Source organism: Parasteatoda tepidariorum, chromosome 1 (genome assembly GCF_982258835.1).
Source record: "Parasteatoda tepidariorum strain Cologne lab strain chromosome 1, Ptep-v5.0, whole genome shotgun sequence".
NCBI classification, from domain to species: Eukaryota; Metazoa; Arthropoda; class Arachnida; order Araneae; family Theridiidae; genus Parasteatoda; species Parasteatoda tepidariorum.
The window spans coordinates 15,302,959-15,324,027 of NC_141755.1; the positions used below are offsets into that span (position 1 = coordinate 15,302,959).

The 21,069-nt window shown below is 28.1% G+C and overlaps 1 long non-coding RNA gene across 4 annotated transcripts in view; it reads right to left on the minus strand.

Moving 5' to 3' along the window:
• Window positions 1–3,256: 3,256 nt before the first annotated feature.
• Window positions 3,257–21,069, minus strand: part of LOC107444229 (uncharacterized) — a 76,310-nt gene continuing 58,497 nt past the window's right edge. For 2 of the 4 annotated variants that reach the window (XR_001584104.4, XR_001584105.4), the window contains exons 2-5: window positions 19,048–19,125; window positions 17,282–17,441; window positions 6,891–6,998; window positions 3,257–3,709 (exon numbers count right to left, since the gene is read on the minus strand). This is a non-coding gene — a long non-coding RNA (uncharacterized LOC107444229). The remainder of the gene's footprint in view (window positions 3,710–6,890; window positions 6,999–17,281; window positions 17,442–19,047; window positions 19,126–21,069) is intronic. The other 2 variants (XR_001584108.4, XR_001584107.4) reach the window with 1 other exon arrangement.

The following is a 21,069-nucleotide window of genomic DNA, read 5'->3' on the forward strand; positions in this document are numbered from 1 at the left end:
GTGTTTTCATCCTGTACAGAAAATCAGTCAAAAATTTCAGCAATTATACTAGTAAAAAATTGGTCAAATCTTAATTGCAAGATTTTTCTTTTCTTTTTTGTACAGTAAGAGTTATTTATTCTTACGTTTAAATTCCAGGCTTGACTTTTTGTTAATTTTCTTTTAAACAAAATGTGTCTAATTTAAATCCTGCAAATAAAAAATGAATTAATTCATCATTTATTTACTACTATTATTATTCTTATTAAATTATACTATTATTAAATTCACCATTCATAGAAAAAACACATTTTGTGAAGAGCAAACACTAACACGCTTGCAACGTTACGCATGTAGTACTTCTTTTGGGTAAGGTGAGTAGCACTTTAAATATTGTAGGAATCTACAATCGCCTCGGTAAATACCTAAACATCAAGTTTGCATTCCTATTGTTCTTCGAAATCTCTAAGAGTAGTAACGAAACTAAGACTCAGTTCGATTGTTCGAATAAGCATATTCTTGTCCTAATGTTAAAGATGCTGAACAAAAAGTTTAATTGAGCAACTGAATTGAAGAAGTGAATTTAGTGCAATTAAAGCAATTAAAGTGAACAGTAAGAAATTACTTTTCCATCATAAAAAACCTAGAATTTTTTTTCTACTTATACAGATATAATAATTAGGTCTATGATTATTTTAATTTCTGTGAGAATTCGACTGAAGTCTATGTTTTTGTTAAAATTTATGTAAAAATGTTGAAAATTTTTACAGCAATAAATTTAGCTTTCCCCTCCTTGAAATAGTGTCTAAATGTTCATTGTAATATATTTTTATTACTTTTAATTCTAAAAATATATTTTATTAATTTGGTTTGATATTAAAAACAATTTGATTGCTAACGTCACACTATATTAACTGTTGACCATAGTCCAGATATAATGCTTGGTAATTTTCTGAAGACAATCCTTACCTATCCCGAAAATAAGTGTCGAGCTATTACGATTTAGATATAGAAAAGTAGATTTCGATACATCAATCGTTTAAACACTTCTCAACTACCTATTAAATAATTTAAAAAGCGAACTTCTTTTAGTCCAATTGGAACAATACACAGCCATAAAGAATTTTACTTTAGTATAAAATTAAATAAGTGCATTTTTCTAATTAATAATAGAAATATTTAGATTAAATCTCTAAAATAGTTTCAGAATTACGCATGACACTAACAACGAAATGACCCTGTCGACGAAATGACCTTGTCAACGAAAAGACCCTGTCGACGAAATGACTTGTCGACGAAATGACCCTGTCGACGAAATCACTTGACGAAATCACTTGTCGACGAAATGACCCTGTCGACGAAATCACTTGTCGACGAAATGACCCTGTCGACGAAATGACCTGTCGACGAAATGACCCTGTCGACGAAATGACTTGTCGACGAAATGACCCTGTCAACGAAATGGCTTGTCGACGAAATGACCCTGTCGACGAAATGACCCTGTAAATGAAAAGACCCTGTCGACGAAATGACCCTGTAAATGAAAAGACCCTGTCAACGAAATGACTTGTCGACGAAATGACCCTGTCGACGAAATGACCTTGTCGACGAAACGACCCTGTAAATGAAAAGACCCTGTCGACGAAATGACCCTGTCGACGAAATCACTTGTCGACGAAATGACCCTGTCGACGAAATGACTTGTCGACGAAATCACTTTTCGACGAAATGACTTGTCGACGAAATGACCCTGTCGACGAAATGACCTGTCGACAATATGACCATGTCGACGAAATGACCCTGTCGACGAAATGACTTGTCGACGAAATGACTTGTCGACGAAATGACCCTGTCGACGAAATGGCCTGTCGACGAAACAACCCTGTCGAGGAAACGGCCTGTCGACGAAATGACCTAGTCGATGAAATGGCCTGTCGATGAAGTGGTGTCGATGAAATGGCCTGTCGATGAAGTGATTGTCGATGAAATGAACCAGACCCAAAGCATCTATATACACTATACTTCTGCCTGAAACATTCGAAATTGGTTCAGTGAACACCAATCTGGCTTTCAACAACTTCCCTGACCAATGAAAAGCCTGGATCTCAACCCCATAGAAAATGTTTGGGACGTGTTGCTAGGATGCCAGCAACCTCCTCTTCCATCTAATTTACAGGATTTTAAAGTCTGCGTAGCCAATAGATGGTATTCTCTGGACATAAATGCTCGTAAAATCATTGTTCTCGCTAATATGAGCTGTAATCCGTGCTGAAGGAGGTTCAATAAATTATTAATTTAAGATGTCAAATTCTTGGCCAAGTGTGCGTATAACAATTCTAAATAATATATATGATGTAATGCCAAAAAAGTGAACCCTTATGAATAACTTTTAATATAATGATCGGATCATAATATTCGAGAACTCTATCTCAAAGGATTAAGGGGGTGACCTGAAATATGCTAATTAATAAGATCAGACTATATTTTAAGTTGCGAAATCAGAGACAAAAATGTACTTATTCTGAATATAAATATTTTTTTTTTGACGAATTTCGATTTTTGACCCCCCCCCCCCGAAAAAAAACTATAAGGGGGTAGCCGCAAACTGGGAAGTTTGGTCAAGATAGCGGTCTCAAGTTAGGATCTTTTAACGTTTATTTTACATTTTGCATATTTCGTCATATCTATGTAGGGAACTTTTTTAACGAATTGAAAAAATGTTGCACACAATTATGAAATTTGTTTATTCAAAGGTTTTTTTCTTTTCTTCTTTCTTTTATTTCATTGTCCACTCGATTGACACTCGTCATTCAGGTGTCCGGAGGGCAGATTTTATTGGCTCCTCTTTCAGGGGCACCCTATTAGGTGGATCAACGCTGCTTCCACAATAAGGATAGATAGTACAGATAATGAAAGTTTTTGTGAAAGTTAATTCTATGGAAAAAAAACTTTTAATAGAGTTTTATTATTTTATTTATTAATAGTCGAAAACATTTTGAGTTGTAAGTTATAAATTCTTTTTAATCAGTTTAAAGAATGTCATTTTACATAGTAGAATATAAAATTTGAGTGCAATCAGTTGAGAAACCGAATTTTAAGGGTACGACTTTTTTCTATCAAAATTATTCAGTGCGGGTCGTTTTTTCTTTGCGCACTGTAAGTATGACTTGCAATAACTCAAAAATATTAGTATATAGTGTAGGTTTGTGTTAGTGTTGGTACCATTAGCACAGTTTTATTTCATTAACAATGGCTGATTAAATGAACAAAACAAAGGTTTGATGTTACTCTAGTTTATTTGCACGTTAAGCAGCTTATACATAAATTCGAAAATACATCAAAAGTTTAAGCACATAACTTCTACATTCTTACAATAAGTATGTAAGTGTTGTATACTACTATTTTAATGGTCTAAATCTACTGCTAGTTATACAGAAATATTAAATGAATGTAAGAAGATTTAAGCTGTTACCATAGAGTTTTACGAGTTCAAAAACGAATATAAATATTCTAAATCTAATTTCCTTTTTGTTCATGCAAAAATATTTTTAAAAGAGTAGTTTACTGTAATGGAAACTGACAGATTTGTACGATATATTGTTTAAATAAGTCATGCAAAAATAAGTTTGTAACAAAAGGTAATGAGATTAAAACATAAATGACCAATTTTTGAAGCGTTTTCTGCTGAATCAATCCATTATGTCAACCAGTCAGTGAGGAAAAATTACATCTGAAAATAAATATTAAAATAAATCAATAATTAGGTTATTACTAATAATTTAGAAAGATAATAAATACATTTTCATCTTTCTTATGAAATAAAATTATAATTTTAAAAATTTTTTTATTTCGTTATTTTTATTTTCGATGTTTAAAGATTTTTTAAAACTGTTCAGTAACGTAGAGAGTGATAATTTATAATTCTTCCATATAATTTTCACTTTAATGATTTTATGCAAGAACATGTTCACTGTTTAAAATATCCACCTTTGCTAAAAATACATATTAGCTTATAATTTTTCTATGAATTTTTAACGGATTACAATTTAATATTTATTTTAAAATTTGTTATTTAGTTATTTATATTTTCGAAGGCTAAAGGTTTTGAAAACAATTAAGTAACATAGAGAATAATGATTTATAATCCTTCCATAACCCACTTTATTATTTTATGCTTGAGCGTGTTTACTCTTAAAAATATCGACCTATGTTAAAAGTATGTATTGGACTATAATTTTTCTATGAATTTTTAACGTATTTTTTTTTTAAAGTTTTCATTTAAATCTTCGACCTGTATGCATTTTGTCCCTCTGATGCACGTTTGGAGAGACAAGTGAAAAATTAATTATTCATCATCAATTTATCAGTAATAAAGGAATAAATAACACGTTATCATGCTTAAATCATAACTTATTCTTGCTAAGCCCTTTTTTAATAACTATTAAAGAATAATTATCTATTCATCATGTGTAATCCACAGTTCAATCATTATTACTAGTCAACCATTTATTTTTAACAGAATACGAAAATATAAATTTGCCATACAAATAAATAAAGAAATGTATATTGAAAATGGAGAAAAAAATAGAAATTTGATTTATTGACAATAAAATTTGATTACAATATGTAAGCATTTATGCATATATGCTTTCACACTTAGAAGTTATTTACATTAAATGCTAGTTAATTAGTATTGCTTGTCAATTTATTTCATCAAAAAATAAAGTCCATTAAATTCAAGAAGATATGGTCTTCTCGAAATGATAAGATAGTTAACATTTTTACTCTTCTATCAAACTAAAACCATAGACATCAACAAAAATGATTAACTAATAATAGTATTAATCATTTAACTTGACGTTTTTGAAACCGAAAATATTAATTGAAATTTTTCAAAACGTCTCTTTTAATAAGTACCATCAGAATTTTTTTTAAATTTTGTCAATAAAATGGTTATATTTATGATAAATTTAGCAGATAAAACAAGTTAAAGACACTAACAAAGATTTAAAAGTAATTTCCTGCACGTATATCTTAATTAAGGGAATTAATACACTTTTATACGTATTTGAACTATTTTTTTACTGCTTTCTTTCCTTTATAATGTTATATCTCCTGTATATGAATAATTTCAAAAAGTACGATGATAATAGTTGATGTTAGTCATTAGTTGTATTTAATCTTGACTTTTATTTTGAGACTCATATTTGGTACAAGAAAAATTTTAAGATGTCTTTGTATTTTAGGAAGAATGAATAAAGTAGTGTGTTTGATAATAGTAGAATTCGATACATTTTTTAAGAAATGTCCACTTTCTTCTATTATACAAAAGGTTTTACTTTTTTACGAATTGCGAAACATAATTTGCAGTGTAATATGAGTCAAAAAGTAAATAAATAATAATTGTTAAAATTTACTTATTAAACTTGCATTAATTTGCTTAGACTAATTGTTGCCTAAACATGTTGCTTAAACATTATTTTTCAAGGCAGTACCGTCTGTTGCAAGCCAATGATGTCCCAGCTAGCTTATGTATTACCCTTATCCCAAAACTCTTCTGGGGGTAGGTCGGTCACTATTAATCTTATGCCATCCGATCTCATCCTCAGCAAGGTTCTTCCAACTATCCTTTAGGCGGATCTGACACTGAGGGAGCGAGAGGGAAGCAAGAGGAATACGAGAGGCGAATTACCATGAGTTTGCCTGACCACGCTACCTGAGCGTATCCTAGTGCAAGTATAATGGATATAGTCAATTTGTAATAGGTGTCCAAGTCATCATAGCCTATTGCATTTAAAGATTTTCATGCTATCAGGTTATTTGGATCTTTGATAAACATAAAAACTAAACTGTCGTCGCAAACCATTGTTTACAATGGCTTAAACCAAATTATTATTTTTTTAATTTTTCTTTCACAGGTAAATAATTTATTTTCATGTGGTTTGGTAGTAGTTCAATATTTACAGATATAAACTGAGAAGAATATCCTAAGCTGACAGGAGCATATGGTTAACATTTAATCTTGTTCAGAAATGTAGTTCTCCACAAGTACAGCATAACAACAAATTTAAGTTTTAAGATTTTAGTAGATATTTTTAATTTCAACTACACAAATCTATCATATCAATTAAAATCATTTACTTTCATTATTTCTAGAGGGCAAGGGGGTCTGTTGTTGATTGCTTGGTGTTTAATGCTGTTCTCGTAAGAATTTTAAAAAAATTTAATAGAACTAAAATATTATAAATTATTTTCGAGCTTAAACGTATCCGAAAAACTTAACATGACATCAAGACTTAAAGTTTAAGTGAAAACTCATAAACAAACATCAGAAAAACGAATTTCATAATACTGTTAATACTTTGTAGCCACGCCTTTTTGCGTTAAAAAAAATTTCAATTGTCCAATGAAAAAATCAGACAAGTTTTTTTAGTCCTAAAAGAATTTTCAGGAATTACATTTGAACTAAAGAGCATTTAGCATAATAAACATTAATACCGCCTCAAGTGAAAGAAAATTAGGACATTTTTTAGTTCCAAATTTGATTTATCTGGAAATTATGATATCTTGATAGTTTTTTTTTAAAATTAAACTGACTAAAAAATGAAAATAATTTAATATTATTTACTTTTAAACACCTTTACGAAACTATACTTTAAATGAAGTCAAATTTGTGAAGTTTTATTTATAGTTCTAATACCTAAAAGTGATTTTAACGTTTCTACACCATATTTAAAGATAAAAAAAAGCAATACAGACGATTAAAACGAGTTTTCGAGAACTTTTAATTGGAACACGTTAAAAAGAATTATTAGCATCATAATTTTACACAAATAAAAATCTCAGTTATGATTGCTTGGGCATAGATCATTTAACAAAGCATTATTATTATTTTTTAAACAATTATTTACCTGATGATCCTTACTTCAGATTATATCAGGTTCGGTCGATGCTCTTGTCACTGATAACCCAGATTTCTAAGTATTTCTGTCTCATCCACGGGTGCTTCATCTACAAAACTAAAATATAGTTTGTCATGATTGTTGTTTCAGAATAATGCTTACTAAGTTGTATATGCTTACTAAGTTAATTCGGTCAAAAGTTCTCGAGATAAGCGAAATACGCCGAAAATTAAACTGACATAAAGAGGTCCGAACTTTCACCTGCTCTTCCATCTAAACTATTTGGGCCATATTTTCTGAATTCGGCTATCAGGATCAAGAATCTCAATCAGGATCGAGAATCTCAATCTATACTAAAAAAAGTATTTGTAGTGTCTAATTTTGTAAGTTAAAATATCGTCTACTGTAATTAATTAACGTCTTTAAGATTAGTCCCTAAAACCATTAAGATTGAATGTTAGTACGTGATCTGATAAAGTAGATCGGGATGTTTATTTTTTATTACGCACCAGATTTTTAATTACCATTTTTTGAAAGAATGGCAAATTCTTTTTAAAAATAAATAAATAAGAAAAACGTTAAAATACTCGAATTAAACCACCAGAAAGTTATTCATGACATAAAAATAATAATAATGCAATATCTGTACTTCTGTAAAAATGTTCCAGTTCGTCTTAATATCGCTTGGATTCTCGTAACAGGCTTGATGGTATTCCCAAGTGACATTAGTAACAAAAATAACATGGGATGAAGGACGTTCAAAACAAAAAGTGCAATTTTCATCCCATCCTTTCCAGATTTTAGCAGAATATTGCTAACATTAATAGATGTCTGTGTGTTCAAAGTTTTAGAGAAATAATGTTCAGTTTCAAAGTTATAGCTGAAATTATGGTTTTTAATTGTTGATAACTAAAAGGTTCCTTGCTATCGAATATCAATTTTTTAAATTCAATTTTGTCTTAAATACGTGGCTTATAGGTAATAAAATTAATTTAAAATGCTATGGCGAAAAACCTAGGAGTAAAATTTTTATTTTTTCACATATTTTTTTTTAAAAAGCACAATTTAGTTATAAATTATTAAAAAATTAAATTATGATATTGAGTTAATCAAATGTATTTAAAATTAAAAGAGGCACATAAAAAATTCTCATAACAATAAAACAAAAACAGATAGGCAAGGAACTTTCTAAATTTGTGAGAACATTGAAAAATTCCATAACGAGAAAAAACAACTTTGTCAACGAAAACTGCATATTCATGAATAGATCTTTGCAAACTCAATGTTTTTTTTAACTCAATGAAGAAAACTCTGATTTGAATACGACTGGTTGCATATTCCTTAGTGAAAAGTGAATTTTTTATTATCTCAAAAACCAAATAATGGATTTTTTAAGAAATTTTCGCATTCTAAACGTCAACTGTCCTCTAAAAGCGAAAAAAAGAATTTAATATCTATAATTAGCATCCAACTTTACATTGTAACTATAACTTCCACATTGTGTCAAATCCTAAAATATATCTATTTTCTATCAAACTCATTCAATGAATGAAATTACAAAAATTAGTTAATATTACTATTGAACACAATAGATTTTAAGTCATAGTTATTGTATAAGAGCTGATTTGCAATTGATGAAAATAATTTAATTTAGAAATGCATATCAAAAGTTTCTATGAAACGCTTTTTGTATGAATAATAATTTCCATTAACACTTTATTGTATTATCAGATGTATTTACCAAAAACTCAGATTTAAGCTTTTTGAAGATTTATCGCACTTTTTATTAGGCTGATTGAATTGCAAATACAATTGAGATTTTCCTCTTTATTAAAATTAGGAACTTTAATTAATATTACTGTGAAACTAATGACTTATTAAACAATTAGTAATTAGTATTCCTAATCCTTAAATAAAAGAAAAATATTGATAATATTTGCACAGTTTTAACTTTTATCTAAGACAAATTTTATGTTTAAATCTGTGTATAAGATCCGTATATATATAGTATTATGAATTATATAGTACTGTGGATATTATGGATAGTATTATGGAAAAAAAATTTTTTTTGGAAATAAAAGTTTTTTCTTTCTGTGACTAATCACACTTCTGTTTCAACAAACTTTAGCATAGATTTAAGAAAAATATTAGGCAAATTTTCATGCCGAACTTTACTTAACAATATCAAATATTTTAAAGAAAATTTTATTTGAGATACTCAAATTATATTTCCTTAAAACGAATCAAATTATTTACTTATTTTTTCCTCTACTGCACATCTATGTTAAAGTACTTAAGTTTAAGTAATAAAGTTGTTTATTGTTTATTGAGAGGTTCTTTTTATTCAAATATAAGTAAATATTTCAACTAATGATTTAAGACTTTAAATCTAGTTTAACGCTTTAACTTCTCTTAAACTTCTAAGATCTTTCTAAACTTATAAGATCTTTGTATTAAAAGATTTTTTTTCAACACAATCAACACCTCTCAGGATTTGCCCCGAGATCAATTCCTATGGGTTTTGACAGAAGAGATTTTTTTACGGCATTCTGCATTCTTCTTTTTGCAAGCTGGATAGATGGCCATACATTTGAATCCATGTAATTCGATGGATTCTACTATCTAAGGTTGTCTGTAATTCTTATGGAGTTAAGTTTGATCATCTTTTCCATGATCCTATCAGTTGGACCTAAAAACGTATGCATCACAACATCTATCTCACAAAAATCCCGAGACTTTTCAATCATATAGAAAGGGTTCACAAGTTTCAGATGTATAAGTCATAAAAGATCTAAATACTTTAGTACAAAAGCAATTTAGTGCTGAATTTGAGAGACTCTGTATGAAACTAGTTACGCAAATTTGCAATAAATTTAAAATTGACTCAAATATTTACTAAATTAGGTTTTATTTATTTATTTTTTAAATCAACTCAAAACATAGATTAGTAACTGATTTAGGCGTATTTTAATTCTTTACTTTGTATCACTTTGTAAAACAAGGCATAAGGGAATTTAATGTTTTAAATTCATAGCCATGAGCAATTTCAGTACTTTTTATTTTAAGAAAGTAACTGAAAACTAGCGTGATATTTTATTGCGTGTTTTAAGTTCACTTATATTATTTTCGAAAGGCTGGTTAGGAAATTTAAACTACAACGTAATGAATAATTAATAAAGATTTTTCTTTTAGTTCGAATACTATATTTCTTGTCAGGAGATAAATCAGTGGGGAATTACTAAGTACAATGAAATGAATATTAAATAGTTATGGTTTCGATGTAGTGATAAAATGTTGCATACGTAGGAGAAAATTAGATAGGAGAAAGTTTTGAGTACGTGTTTGTTTAGGATTAAAAAAAAGCCAGAGAAAATCGTACTAATTATTTTTTGGTACACAGTTATTCTGAATTGCAAGTAAAATAAACAAGATTATAATGCATTTTTAAAAACTTGTTAATGAACAATCTAAACACAAGTGCTAGTGCCATCATTGTCTTTGAGTAAAAACTAAACAAGAATAATACGAAATCTTCTGAAAGCAATATTGACTTTTAATTTCAGATTCATTAGCATTTATGATGAACTTTAAACTTATCCCGAATATTTTTACAGTGTATAATAAATAAAATTCATTTATGTAATAAATGTCCAAAATTTTAAATGTTTTAAATTAAAAATTAATGAATTTTCCTTTCCCTAATGGGATATTTGCAAGTGACGTAGTAGGTATCTCGATCCTGATTGGTTGTTGAAACATGGCTTTTCTTTGCGTTAGCAATTGTCCTTTCCATTCTATTTCGAGTAAGTCAAACCTTTCAAGTATCTATTTTCTTAAGTTACACACTCTATATTTTTACACAAAGATTCTTTCACAAAGATTTCAATTCTTTCACTTATATATTTCTTATTTAACACAAAGACAGGCAAGAAGCCACATAAGACATAAACAAACTAATTATGCATCGAAATTGCCAGGTACATAAAACAAAAATTTATCAAGGTTACAATAAAATACATAAACAAATAATAAATCTAAGTTAAGTAAAAGGCGTAGACAAGAAAGAATTATATTTCAATAAATTCTATGTGCGATACGGCACTGTATTTGATTAACTTCTCGTTAGTTATCGTTCTAACTTTATGTGGAGAAACTTAGCTCAACTTTAACAAGCCAGCTGGGTAAACGATCAACTGGCGCTGACGTCATAGGGTTACATGTGTGGGTATCCGTGATCTTTTCTTCTTCTTGATGTGCAAGTACCCAATTTCCCCATTGCATGTATTTTCTATGCAGAGAACTGCTCCTATCTTAAAAAATTTAAATAGGTATTTCATTAGAAACATTCGGACGTTTCTATTTTAATAGTATAATACTTTTCAATTTATTGATTTTACTCGTTTGATTTGAGACAATCTCCAATTATTTTAATAGGGTCATTTTCTTCCAAATAAAGTTAAACTTTCTTTTTTTACCCAAAACTCTGAAAATACTTTCTTTTACAGTCCTCTTTATTTCAGTTTTCTAAAACATTTTCTGCTCGATTCCAATTTTAATTTATATTTTTTATTGCTCATTTTCTAAGTGAAGTTGGATTGATTTAATTCTCCATGGAAAGCACTAAATTATTCAAAAATAAAATTATTTTTAAATGAGTAGAAGCAGGAGCATCGCAAGGGACACCGCCGAATTTAATTCTGTTTAACAATCTTAAGATATTTAAGAAGTTATGGAGCTGAATTGGGCTTATGTCATGGAGCCAAATTTGTTAGCATAATTCATAATAAAAAGTAATCACTATGCTAGTTCCATACTTTGTGTTTAAAATGCATTAAATCTAATATTATTTAATAGTAAGGGCAACTACATGGGAATTTCGGAGAACAAAAAACTTTTCACGTCAATTCTACACCCATTCTTTAATTGTCAGAATTTTGTTGCCTTAGTTCCTAAGAATTTATAAAATAAGGGATTGTTAAATAATTTGTTTATAAAAAAAATACACTTAGCTGATTTAGTATTGCTTTTATATTTTTTATAAATGCAAATTTAAACTTTTCTATAATTTTTCAATCACCTAAAATTTTTAGCTCACTGAAAATCTTTTAAAGATCCATAAGGCCAAAGGTTTGCTAGTACAGAAAAAACCAGCTCTGAGTAATAAACTCTCAAAACTCTTTGCTTTTAAACTTACTTAAGGAGAAACAACATTACTTCAACATAACCATATCCTCCAAATACTTATTTTATTCGTGTGAAAGTTGTCTACATTTAATGTATAAAAGTTTTGACTAATATATTTCAAAAAGCATTCTTAATTTGCATGTTATTGCATTATGCTATTTTTTAATTGGATACTTGCAAGCGCTGTCACACGTGGGTCAGTGAATTAGGCTTGACAAAAACGCGTGAAACCGCTTGAAGGCATCCAATTAAATCTGAACCTGTAACGTTAACACGCTATGCACAACCACGTGATTAGACACAACCATGTGACTAATAGGCAGTACCCAATTCGCTGAGAATATAATTAATGTTCTTTATTGGGTATATTTGTTTCTTGTTTTTTTTTTTATATAAATTACTGCACTTCTGGCCTTGTAAATAGCCTTAGATTAATTAAATTTATGAAAAACAATGTACTCAAAACTTAAAGTTAAAAATTACGTACTGTATAATTTTCATTCTTAAAACAATTTTTCATTAGTTCTAACAGCAGGAAGTAAGAACTAGTACCAAACACGCGTAAACCAAAAGTTTTATGAAATATTTATCTCATATGCATGGATGTTTTCGGAGTTTTGTTTAACATTACTGTACAATTAAATTTAAGAATAATATTGTTTTCAGGGTTCTTTCCTAACCCCTTAACAATCTTATTATTTTCATTCTCTTAAAATGAAAGAGTTATTTCCCCTACTCAAAAAAGAGTTAAATTTTTTTAACTCAACTTGAGTGAAACGCATTCTTATTTGAGCGAAATTCTTACCTTGCGTTTACTCAAACTTGAGTGGTATTTATTAAGCAATATTTGAGTGCTTTTAGCTCAAACTTGAGTGATTTATTCAATATTTAATTGCGTGCGAAATATAAGCTGGAATTTCTATCGCTTTATTTTAAAAAGCAAACAATAATAAATCTAAATAAAATTGTTATGTTCTGTGATCTAAATAGATTATGTCTTCGTTTTTATTTTACGTTTAATTTTTTTTCCTGGAGAATATGTCATTTAATATTTTGAATTAAGAAGAATTAAAACAACTTTTAGTTCACCGCGGTATTTCTGAAGAAGACGCTATTTTACTTTTTAGTAAGTAGATATACCTTGTTGCTTTAATTTTGAAAATTCTTTTATTTTGAATGTGTTATATACACATTCCATTTAAATTAGCTGTTTTTCAGTGTTTTTTAATAAAATACTATTCATTTAAATTATTGGTCAAAAAAATTCTTTAAAATTGAAAGAGTTAAATGTGGATGATTATGGAATATTAAAAAAATCGGATTCCATGCTAGAATCTTTGTCAAAGCATGTGGGAATATATTATATCTGATAAGAGTTCTTGAATTTTTTCAGATTTCATATTAAAGTTTTAACATTTTATTTTAATATAATAAATTTATATCCATGTTTTAGTTTTTTTTTTATGTATAATTTTGGTACAAAACGTTTCTGGATAGTTATTTTCATATCATTCTATACTTCTTTTATAAAAGATATTTACGAAATTATTGTTCATACAGACTATAACTGCTGTTATTTAAATTGCTTTCTATTAATAAAGTTGACAGTCTTTAATTTATGAAAGTTCACATTTGCAACATCCATTCATTCAAATCAGAATCTTCAGATGTTCAATGCATTTTATTATAAATATATCATTCAAAGAAAAAGTGGAAAATATTATATTTAAAAAAATTAAGCAGTATTTTGAATTTGTCTGTTTTTATTCTGTTTTTAGCTTTTATATAATTGGAATTCAGAATTAATACTATCTTCGTATCTCATAAAGTATTTATCACTTTATACAAACTATTTTTCCTTTGTTGCTAGCATAAAAGTTCTTACCACTTTTCTACAAGTTCAATTTTCGAGGCCAAATTGAAAATGCAGAATTAATATTTAATTAAAAGTACAATACTAAATAAAGTTCTTGAAAATGCAAATAAATGAGAATTTTACAACAGTTATAGATTAATAGTAAAAAAATATGAGCAGAATTAAAAATAATATTTATTATGAGACATAGTTTAATTTGAATTTATATACCTATACCCAGCTGAAAATAAATTGCAGTTTTTCTACAGAACTGAAGTAATTTCGTAGTTTTTTTAGAGTTAACTGCAAGTTTTCCGTAGTGCAATCTTAACTGTAAAAACACTGCAGTTATTTTGCAGTTAATGCGAAGTAACTTCTCAGTAATTTATTTCGAAAAAACTTTTAGCTATTGTCTACAAAATTACTGTAGTTTAAGTGAGGTCACTTAAAAATCATGAATTTAGAAACAACTGAAACTTTAAATCCTCGGTCATTCTGCAGTAAATTTGAAGAAATCATGCAGTCATTGTTTCAGAAGTATACTTTCTGATGAATTTGCAGAAAAACTGCAGCTACTTCGCATTGTTGTAAAATTGAAAGAGTTTGATGTCTTCAATCTTGCTTTCCTGGCAGGTATATTAAATTTTTATAATGCTTTTTCTATTTTTTCTTTTTGATTATATATTAATTTCTTACAATTTGGTAAAAATTCAAAACATATATATTGATAACGGAAATAACATACACTATCTATATTCATAATAGTTAAAATTCATAAAATATATACTTGATTTAATTGTAATTATTTATAATTCAGAAGCGATACAATTTAATTAGTTTAAAATATGCCTAAAATTAGGTATTTAAATATTTCTGTAGTTTAGTAATTTTAATAAAAATGTCATTTTTATTAATTTTTATTATTTATTTCTTTTTGACTTAAGAAAACTATGTTTGAGCAAAGTTTATGGTAAATAACAAAATTACATACAATATTAAAGTAGAGTCAAGTAGTTAATGTTAATTAGTTAATTTTTTTATTCGAATTCATACTAAGCTAGGATTATTGCAGAACAAAAATTATACTTATTTTTTTCTAATCAAAACAAATATATAGTTTGGATTTTAAACAAATTTATATCAAAAGAGTTTGCAAAATTGAGTTTGAAAAAGGGTATTTAATCCAGATCTTTTAGCTTCAAACGTCTTTTTCAAAAATTTATTAATTTCACTTAGTTTTAAAAATTTGGCTTAAGAAAATTTAGGCAATTTAAAACAATATACCTTTTTTATTGCTTGAAAATAAAGCTTTATAAATTAAACGAATAAACTTGTTCGAGAAAAAATAACTCATAGTATTTTCAATTGAACCTAAATGAGCATAATATTTATTAAACTGCTTACTTTGAAAATTCGTTCAGAGCTCCTTACTTTTAAAAATTAAACTTAAAAGAAAAATGACAAAACATAGGAGAAGGAAAAAAAACTCAAATCTACAGTGGTTAGGAATTTTTCCTAAAAAAAAAAACTCTTAAGTAATAATTCATTTAATTGTTGTTTTACCGTATACAATCAAAACAATTGGATAACCATAAAATGCTGCTTTTCAAACTGTTAACTCTGAAAAAATTTCTTAACTGTGTTTTCACCTTATTTGATTTAACAAATAAAAGCTTTATCCTCGCCAACAAGACCCAGCTCATGAAAGTAATTAGTTCTTTGTAGCAGTCTTGACACAGGACAGTAGCCGAGAGGGTTAATCGGTGAATCTCACAACAGACGGGAAGCGAGTTCGAATCACAGAGTTGATATGCTCACAGCAAAAACTTTCACAAGTACTATACTATCTAATTCGATATTTAAATTCAACAAAAGTTATGATTAAAAATAATTCCCGTCTAAGGCTTTCCACTCAAAAGAAAATTTTTTAAACAAAAACTATAGTATTTTCTATCGCTTACGATAGATGGCACCACTAAAAACAAACATTTTGTATATTAATAATAAAAATTTTGACTGCAATTTACAAACTGAAATACTGAAAATCACTCAAACACGAGTAAAAATCACTCAAGTTTGAGTGAAAACGATCCCCTCAGGTAATACTGAAAATCACTCAAGCTCGAGTGAAAATAACTCAAGTTTGAGTGAAATTTTTTTCACTCAAATTGAGCTATTTCCATATAACTCTTTCACTTGAGTGATTTTAACTCAAGATGAGAAGGCCGGTTTTTTCTAGATGAAAGAGTTAAATAGCACTCAAGTTGAGTTATTTTCACTCGTTCATTTTAAGAGAGCAAGAAAATGGCTATAAAAGTGTCTCTTTTTTAATTCAAGAGAATTATAATATATGTATTCATTTTTGATTTTTGAAATTTTTTTACCTTGAAATTAAAAACTCCATATGTCCATGTGACACTGACTCCATAATGCACACAATATTTAAAAATATTTTATCACAAAACACAAAACACGTTTATTCACAAAGAGCACAAGTAGCTGAATACAAAATACACATATTTGGATAGCGCTGAAATCTAGTTTATAATTAACTATCTCCAGTTTACATTAAAAATAGTCTTGTGTAACCATATAGTGTGTAAAATAAGAGATAAAAAAATCCGGACACAAGAGATGGATAAATTTAAACTTTTTTGGTACATTAACTCTTGCACGCTCTGGCCCGGAAAAATATATAAATAGAAAGCAACAGCTTATCCCATGTTTTTGACGGGATCGAGAGGGAAGGGGTTAAGTGGCTTCCGAAAAAATCCCTTTGCCAAAGAAATTACAATTTGAGTGTTTGAAATCAGCTTTCAAAATTTTATTTTATCTGCTTATAGTACCCGACGATAAGGGAAGTATGTATCTGTAAAATTCCTAGTAAAACAAAATTAAGATACTACATTTACGCTCTACTAATTGCTTTATCGACTGACAATGCTCTACCATACACAAGAAGGGTGTCACAGGATTGCCTCCGCCACATTTCCGCCGTCCCCTGCTCTGCACGATCCCCAGATTTGTCACCGAACAAGCATATCTGGGCCCACTTGGGACGGTAAGTTGAATAGCCTCTGAGTTATCGATGTTTTCACAGCAACTGTAGGTCGAGACGCTGCAGGATAGCCTAAGGAACTTACATGCTTCAATGTCCGATCGTATCACCGGAAGGGACCCAAGAGGGAGCTAAAAACCTCCACTCAGTTGCATCCTTTCTGGTAATAAATGATCTTTCGGCTTTGATTTTTTTAATTTCTTACTTATATCAACGTAATACTTTTGCATGTTAAATTTTCGTTTCAGTTTGACAACTCTTCCTAGGTACGATAGTTTTTGTGGAAATTTATGTAAAACTTACTCCATAGAACGAGAGCATACGGGTCTGCATCTCCCTTTCTCGCAAATTCTGGTACATCGTCTACCTTCTGTAGTTTTCATATCAAAGCTCAGCATCATTAAGAACAATAACATTCCTGCCACATAGAAACGTGATGATGGCATGTTCTTTTTTTTTCACTCTGAAAATACATACATAAAAAATATTTACTTATCAAACTTATAATTACTTATCAATACTTATCAAACAAAGTCATTCATCATTCACAATTTTTTTTCCGCTTTTTGAATGAATTTGTTTTTTTCTTTTTTAAGATACTCCGTAAAATCTTAAAATTTTGAATTTGCAAAATTAGAAATGTGCGAAATTTTAAGTAATGAAAATGTGATTAAAATAAAATAAAAATGCACAGCGGGCAAAAAAAGAAAAAAAATCGACCACCCTGAATAACTTTTGATCTAATGAGCGAATCTTCACGTTCTAGGACTCAATCCTAATGGTTAGAGATGGTGACCTCATATATGCTAATTAATTAGTGTAAGCGACATTTTAAGTTAGGAAATCAGACACAAAAACGTACTTTCTCTCAAAAAACATACCTTTTTTTCAACGGATTCGAATGATTTGTTGATCAAAGGACTTTAACTTAAATAAACTTTTCGACTATACCCTCCAATTTAATAAACTTATAATCACTTATAAATCGTAAAAACAGATGTAAATTAATTTAAACTTTGCAAATATTCACCAAATTCTTTAGACTGGTGGCGACCTCTAACGGCGAAGCCATTAAAGGACTAGAACTTAAATTTAAAACAAAAATCAAGGTAGTATATATTTTCAAGACTCTGATTCACAAAACTAATTATTTTAGGGATTTGTTGTAATAAAATTAGAATCCGAAGTAGGCTTTGTTCATTACAAGGGAAATTTAACCGATTTTCTTCCTGTTTTTCATTACGAAGAAACTTGCATTTCTTTTTTGAATCTTTTTCAGGTTGGCGGCTTTTTCTACTTTCCTTTTTTGGGGAGATTAGACATGATACGTCCTATAAACAATTTTCATTCATATATATATATATATATATATATATATATATATATATATATATATATATATATATATATATATATATATATATATATATATATATATATATATATATATATATATATATATATATATATATATATATATATATATATATATATATATATATATATATATAATTATCTTAAAATTAATAAAAAAAGCAATACGCACAGCTCTTTTCCTTAAAATAAAATATTATTTATTTTATGGAAATATTTTAAAAGATGCAACAAAAATATGAATTTATTTTCATATTCTTCTAAATCTCATTATTGTTTGAAATGGATTATTTTCATAATTGAACTGATTTTTAACATTTATTGTTGTCCTTGGATTTTAAAATTTTTGTATTTATTTTTCCACATGTGTGCTGTAAACACTTGTACCATAAAAAAAATCTTTAGTTGTTTATCGTTATCGTTTGTTTTACCGTTTAAAATATAAGTTGCTATGAATGTTGTTATTATTCAAAATGTTTTTTTTTATACTTGAACTCTAGTTTTATTATCAAACTTTTTAAAACTATTATTATAGTTGGAACTTTAAGTGTTGGTGTTTATAGTTTTTTCTATGCTTACCATGAACATCCATTTTTTTAAAAATAAATAAAATCTTTCTGTTTTATAGATACATGAAAATATTCTGATGCAGAGAAAGTTAGAAAAAGTTTTCCTTCAAGGATTCGAATGCTTACCAAAATAAAAAGACTGAATTTAGACTGATGATGTAGCAAATGTAAACAAACAATTGGTATTTCTTTCTCTATATTTACCTGAAAGCAAATACCAAATTATAAAACATATTCTATCTTTGCGCTAGGAGACTATTCATGTTTTTAAAAAGAAGAATCATTACTTTAAGAAAATGGCTTGTTTACATCCATCCAATATTTATTCGAATATCTATACGGATATTTTGTTGCAAATTTAATGATTTGAAATTTCTTTATGCATTAATGAGTTCTAAATATCTGTAGTTGTAAATTTGAAATGTGCATAAATTAATCAATAATAAATTCTGTATCATTATGAGCGTTTTTGTAAGACAATTGAATGTCTACTTCTTGCAACTGATCGATGTTAATATTCATTATTGGGTGAAACAACAGAGTTAAAAAAAAAAATTTCGTTTGGAACTGGTTAAAAAACTAAATTTTTGCATTAAATTTATACATTAAAGATATTTTGGACACTTTAAAGTATTATTTATTACTAGGGGGTTAAGCCCCCTGTACGCTACTGCTCACTAACCCAGATGATTGCTTAGCAATAATTTTTGATTTTTAATATGAAACAGTTTTTTCCACGAAAGTTAAAATTATTGACCTGAAATAACTGTACTTTAAAGAGTTCTGCTTGCTTACGCTTGTGCCTCCTCTTCACGTCCAACATGGACGTGAAATATTTAAATTAATTTGATTGGTAAAAAGTATGAAGGATCTCGCACGGTACTTTTCCATTTCGCAGGAGCAGGTGATTAAGTTGTCCATGTAAAGTAACAGGGACCAAGTAAATTCAATTGTTTATTATTATTGTTCAATCATTACCTTTAAATCACGATTATTTTTTAAAAAATACAAATAGATAAACAGATAAATAAAATGGCTGAATTTACTTGTGTTGGCGAAATGCTATCGAATTTATATTGCTTATGATTCTATTAAGTTCTATAAGTGAACATAAATAATTTTGCTTAGCAATCATTCTTAAAATAACATTAAAATTAAAGGCATATTGTTATTACAAATTTTGAGAGTTCAAAACCGTACTTTATTTATCCTCACTTACCAAACAGGCTGATATATTAAATACAATGTGGGAATGCAGCATATTGTGCATGAAGTGCATATTGTGCATTTCATGCCCAATATCTATTACCAGTTTCTTATTCTCTCCAGGTATTCTCGTTACCAGTAATTTATGATGGCATATTAATGTAATGTGCATCAAAAATTACAATTGTAAAATGGTTAATAAGTTTACACACCATTAAAATGACTTTATCTTAAAATGAGGCGTAATCATGGGATTATAATATAGTAAAGAAACAACTATTTCACTTTTAAATTCTTTAATTATAAAATAATTAAAATTCAAATCATAATAATGACTGAATAAAATTTTAAAAGAATATTTCAAGTACCTTCAAATTTAGAATACTATTATATATTTTATAGGAAAGCAATACCTTTATGACTTTTATTTTATTTTATGCAGATGATAATCAAAATGATAATTAAAATAATGTCTGAATACTGGATCCTACCAGGCAATTTTCTGGCCAGCAAAAATGTTCCAAAAACAGTGGGAAACAATGGTTTTTCTTAGATTCTTTTGTTAGAAACTAATAAAAAATTTTGTGCAAAAAAAAAACATTTAAAATAAGCAAAAACAATTCACAATCTTTAGTTATTCTTTTTTCGGTGTTTTAAGGTACCGTCTATTTAGATACTATTTATTATTATTATTATTCACATTATATACACATACAGTTCAGTTAAATTATTTTTACTTTTTACTAGTTCTCAATGCTTAAAAATATTATATTCAAGATTACAATGAAATTAATGAAGAAATTAAGCATCCAAAAAACACCAGAGATTTAATATTTCACTTACTGATTGAATATCTTCAAAACATATAGATGATAAAGATAATTGCGCGATTTATTAATAGAAGAAAAAAGTTCATTCACTTTACTCTCATTTGTATACTTG